Source organism: Ovis canadensis, chromosome X (assembly GCF_042477335.2).
Source record: "Ovis canadensis isolate MfBH-ARS-UI-01 breed Bighorn chromosome X, ARS-UI_OviCan_v2, whole genome shotgun sequence".
NCBI classification, from domain to species: domain Eukaryota; kingdom Metazoa; phylum Chordata; class Mammalia; order Artiodactyla; family Bovidae; genus Ovis; species Ovis canadensis.
The window spans coordinates 87,258,233-87,264,093 of NC_091727.1; the positions used below are offsets into that span (position 1 = coordinate 87,258,233).

At 41.1% G+C, this 5,861-nt stretch overlaps 1 pseudogene; it reads right to left on the reverse strand.

The window, feature by feature from the left end:
- Window positions 1–320: 320 nt before the first annotated feature.
- On the reverse strand, window positions 321–1,806 carry LOC138930411 (pyruvate dehydrogenase E1 component subunit alpha, somatic form, mitochondrial-like; annotated as a pseudogene).
- Window positions 1,807–5,861: the final 4,055 nt, after the last annotated feature.

The following is a 5,861-nucleotide window of genomic DNA, read 5'->3' on the forward strand; positions in this document are numbered from 1 at the left end:
TCTTTACCAGCTGAGCCATAAGGGAAGCCCTTAGTAACTAAAGTATGTGTTAAAACTAGTATATAACTAAATCAAATAAAACTATTTTAAAGAAATAATGTGTAGGGTTAAGCAAACTATTACCTATTTTAGACCTATGTAACTAAAATAACCTTAGGTGTACAATTACCTCTTTTAATGCAACACTGTACAAACCACATGCAAACACTATCTTAATCTACACACCCTCTCTGTATGAGTTTTCTTTCTTGACAAAATTGAGAACACAAAGCATTCCTTACAGTTGCTGCCAAATATGCTGAAGGTGTGCATACCTCTCCTTAACTGATGGACTTAAACTCGATCCACTGGTTTGCACCTTGGACTTCAAAAGGTCAATCATTGCAGTAGATGTGATAGCTGAGTTCTTCTAAAGTAGTTCAGCATCAGCAGTAGCAAACTGGGCAGCATGCTCAATTTCTTTTCTCACTTCCACATCAATTTCCTTTAATTCTTCAACAATGACAAGATTGCTGTTCACCATCCTGTCCTTGAGGAGCATGATAGGATCACTCTTACTTCTAACCTCCTGAATCTCTTCTCGGGTATGGTAACTCACTCCAGGATCACTCATGCTGTGTCCATGGTAACAGTAAGTCTGCAGCTCCATCAGTATAGGCCCCCTTTCAGATCTACAATAGGCAGCTGCAAATTTTGTGGCCTTCTAAACACGCAGGCCATTCTGAAAGGAGATCAGTCCTGGGATCTCTTTGGAAGGAATGATTCTAAAGCTGAAACTCCAGTACTTTGGCCACCTCATGCGAAGAGTTGACTCATTGGAAAACGCTCTGATGCTGGGAGGGATTGGGGGCAGGAGGAGCAGGGGACAACAGAGGATGAGATGGCTGGATGGCATCACCGACTCGATGGACGTGAGTCTGAGTGAACTCTGGCAGTTGGTGATGGACAGGGAGGCCTGGCGTGCTGCGATTCATGGGGTCACAGAGAGTCAGACACGACTGAGCGACTGAACTGAACTGAACTGAAACACGCAAGATATCCATTCCATCTACCCAGCCCAGGAATAAAGTCACCTCTCTTGTAGTAATCAGTGCTGGCTGCTGCTCTCTCCACAGATGTTCCCATCCCATACTGGTTATTCTCAAAGATGAAAATACAAGGCAATTTCCACAAAGCTACCATATTTTAAGCTTCGAAGATCTGACCCTGATTAGCAGCGCCATTGCCATACAAAGTCAAACAGACCTCATCTTTTCCATTATACTCATAGGTCAGAGCAATCCCAGACCCCAGGGGCACCTGAGCTCCCAAGATGCCATTGCCTCCATAGAAATTCTTGGAATACATATGCATCAATCCTTTTCCTTTAGCACAACCACCTCTTCGTCCTGTAAGCTCTGAGAGAATCTCCTGGACAGAGAGTCCATGAGTAAAGGTAAAGCCATGAGCCTGGTACTCTGTGATCAGATGGTCTGTGGGGTTGATGCAGGCCTCCAGGCCTATACAACAAACTTCCTGACTATCACACAAGTGACAGAAACCATGAATAATTTTCTGTTTATACAGCTGATCTGCTTTTAACTCCATTCAGCGAACAGTCTGCAGCATCCTGTAGTATTCGAGTCCATCCTCCCTGGTAAGCACTGTAGTGACAGGAGGGCCCTCTTCCAGTCAGTGAAGATCACATTTCTTAATTTCAAAAGCAACATCATTTGCAAAATGATGGGATGCCACCAGCACTCTGCTTGCTGGCTTCTGGGCAACGCCCGACAACACGCGAGAGACAGTGGTGAGCATCTTCCTCATGGAGCACAGGCAGTGGCTGCAGCTGCAAACCCCCAACGAGCCTAACACTATGGCCCAGGTGAGTCCAAGTCTCCTTTTCTAGAGGCTTAAGGCTCGAACAAATGTGCAGTTTTTCACCAGTAATTAAAGATTATCAGATAAACCAGAGAAAGTCAAATACTGTATAGTATCACTTATACTTGGGATCTGAGAAAATACAACAAACTAGTGAATATGACAAATAAAGTAGCAGACTCACAGATACAGAGATCAAACTAGTGGTTAACACTGGGGAGAGGGAGGGGTACAATAGGGATCAGGGGGAATAAAGTTATTAAGGGATTAAATGAAACTGTTATCAGACATAAGTCCATGTGCCCAACATACAGTGAGACCAAACCAAAACGCTGAAGTTTGGAGCAGAGAAAGATGTATTGCAGGGCTCTGCAAGAAGGCATAAATACATGCTAATTCTGTTCATTTTGCAGTGTATCTATATTTATATACATTTAAATATCTCCTTTCCATTGCTACTGAATTCCTTATTACCACATATATTTGGATAATGTTTATTTTAAATACGTTAGTAATTGTGCTTTATGCACATATATTAGAATTAGGATTCTACTTTAAGTAAAACTGAACACTTTGCCATGGGTGTTCCTATTTCTTTTCTGTCATTTATTTTCTGTCATTCAGGTGCTATAACTGCATAAGGAAGGGGACCCCATCCCAAGGCCTTCAAAGGAGCAGCCCCCTCCTCAAACTGCAGTTAGGTGCTCTTTGACTTGTATCCCCAAGAAAAGTTAAATCCATAATCCTTGATATATATATGTTCACTATATATATATATATATATATATATATATATATATATATATATATAAAAACATGAATATAACTTAGGTTCATTACCAATGGTTTCATTATTCTTGTTCTTTCACAAAAGGGAAAAAAAGGAAGTTCAGGGGAGACATTAGAGGGCTTCACTCCATTCTTGAAGGTAAAATATTTTCAAGAGTGTATAAATCTGAATGATTGTTCCTTAGAATTTCAGAACATCTTTTCAGCATCTTCTTCAATTTCTTTAAGGGCTTCATGGTGACATCTAAGTATCAGCTCAAAATGTGCACTTACAGTGTCTACTAATCAGGTTTTCTCATGTACGACAGGTTCATGAACAAGTGTCCAGGGGCTGTCTGCTTCCTTAGCACAGAGCTCAGTCCTGGCAGATCCCATCTCTCATCTCCAGACACAGTAAGAAGTCTATTACACATCTCTAGAGTCTAATAACTTTCAATTAAGCTTGATTTCTATTTAATAATTTGACAGATGTGAATACTTCTGTGAGCAGTTTAAATATACATTTCTGATTTTCATGAGACACTCCAAGATGACAGTCCAGTTGGTGTTTTAGGTTGATGTTTTTATATTCTTCATTATATGACACTATGGACAGAGGAGCCTGGTGGGCTACACTCGATGGGGTTGCAAAGAGTGGTACACAACTGAGCGAGTAACACACAGACACACACACACACACACACGAAAACATCTTTAAACCAGAAAGTAGACAGCCATTGTTTTCTACTTGTTAGTTTATAAACAAATATAATATTTGTCCTTCCCTTACATTGGTTATCAATGCACTCTTTTAAAACATTAGGTTATTCATATATTCTAAAATTTTCTGATCAAATCTTTTATTTGTTCATTATCCATTTGAAAAGTATCTGACATAATAATGGCCCCCAAAGATGTCCACACTCTATAATCTCTATCTAATCCCCAGAAACTAAGAGCATATTTCCTAATATGGCCAGGCCTCATGCTGGGCAAAATGTCCTCACTTTCCTGCCTGAGACACAGATGTGGGCAAGAAATGCTGATTCCTGATTGTCACTGAGATGTGATTGTTTGTTATGCAGCAAAAGCTGCCTGATACACTTTCCATCTCAGCATCTTGTTGACTTTCTCCACAGCACTAATCACAATCTGTAATGGAATTACTTCCTTGTTTACTACAATTACTGGAGAGAGAATCTGTGAAGGCAAGAGGCATCTCAATGTGCCTGATGTGAGCCCGAGAAGTGCTGGTGCCACCAATGCAGGAACTCTATTGAGGCCGAGTCGATCTATTCTCCATCTGACCCAATATTGCACTCTCTCTTAAAAAATGCTTCTCTATGAAACAAGTTGGAAACTTCAGTTTCCTAGTTTTCAAAGTTTGGGATTTGGGGACTGATTTAAAACCAAACAAAAGAGAAAACAATTCTTCGCTCGGTGAGAAATGATGACACAGGAAGAGGCCACTTGCTAAAAGATTAGATGTGACTTTTAGTTATATTCTGTAAATATATACAAAAATTTAGTTATATTCTGTGACTTTTAGTTATATTTAGTTATATTCCCATAGTTTGTCATCCTTGACTCTTCTCTGCCTGACGGGTCCCATCAGTGTCTCAGCATCACTAACAGACACTGAGGCTCCAGGGAATCTGATGATTTAAATGTATGCCCACTGAGGTTTGCTGCAGGAACATTCCTGCTTGGCTGAAACTGAGCTGGCACTGGGAATACAATAATGTCCCATCATTCGTTCAAGTAAAAATGCAAAATTAGGTATTTTTGATTCATACATTTGCAGACACGCTTTTTTTTTTTTTCTGTCTGTGCCTGGCCCTGATGAATTGCTGGATTTTTCTTGAAAAATAAACTCTCACAGCTCTTAGGATTGTGGGCAAGATTATGGCAGACAAACAGTATCTGAACTGCTCAATAACTGCAGAGTGGTGTTTTGAAAACATTGAAATCGCAGGTCTCTAGCTATCTGCCGAGCACTAAACAAAAGTTAGCAAAAAGGACACACAAAATGACAGTCGATGTTTCACAAAATGAGACCTTTCTTTCTAGACAAGTAACTGGTCTCACTAATTGAATTCTTTCTTGAAGCCCAAGGGCTTGCAGGCAACTTTAAGAACACTTGGAATTCATCATTTCAGAAGCAAGTTCTATCCTGCAACTGGGTTCTCCCATCTTACACTTCAGATTAGTTCTTGTTATCTTTAAAACTGAAAAACAAGCAAACAAACCCAACAAACCTAACCCAAAAGAAAATCAAAGAAGTCCAGCAGGTAAACAAGTAAGAAAGAAGATGGTATTATAAGCTGTTTCATCACCGGAAGTGGACATGCTCGCTTAGCCAAGACGCTCCAACAGCAATTTTGCCTCCAGGTGGATTGCACCCACTGCAGACACAGACTCTATCTTCCTGGAAGTAGGTCTAAGAGGGGTTTCTCGGGGTGGAGGGCCACTCCACACCAGTTGCCAGGTTCTCAGCTCCTTTATACAAGGGCGGTGAGAACTCTGGCTCTCTCTGACCTGAGTCTCCATCAGCACAATGGAGATGACAACCAAACTATCTGTGTCATTTTCAGTTGCAATTAAGACATAACACTCTGGAAGGAGTGTCATTTAAGTAGTAAGCTTCTGTTAAATATTTGTGTTTTTTTATTTTTGAGCCTCACAAATCTTACAGATTAATAAGGCAGAATCAGCATTTGTTGTTTCAGAGGAAATATTTAGGGTCTGAGTGGACTGGCCAGGGATGCAGACAGACCACTCTGGGCCTTGCAGGCTGCCCCCTATCCCATCTGGAACACGCACTTTTCCTGAATTCCTGGAGGCTCAGATGCCAATTTCTGTTTGTTTCCCCAACACTCTCTCCCAAGCCCTGCCACTATATTGTGTATTATGTATTATCTGTTGATGTATCCATCTCCCGCACTAACCATAAGAGGCTTGGAATACAGACCACACATTCAGCTCTGGATCATCAGCTCCCAGACAGGATAGGGGAAGAAGCATCAATTAAATGATTGTGGAGCCAAACCAGCCTCAAGAAAGAGAAACAGGAAAGACCTCTGCCATGGAAAGAATTGTCAGAAGTGCCTCTGGCAGCCCTCAAGCTGATGGGAGCCCTTTCCAAGATCTGCCCAGGATTTATGGTCACTAGACTTGACTCTGCCTGAGAGCACTCCAAGGCTATTTGGTGACATACGACCAACATGCAGGAA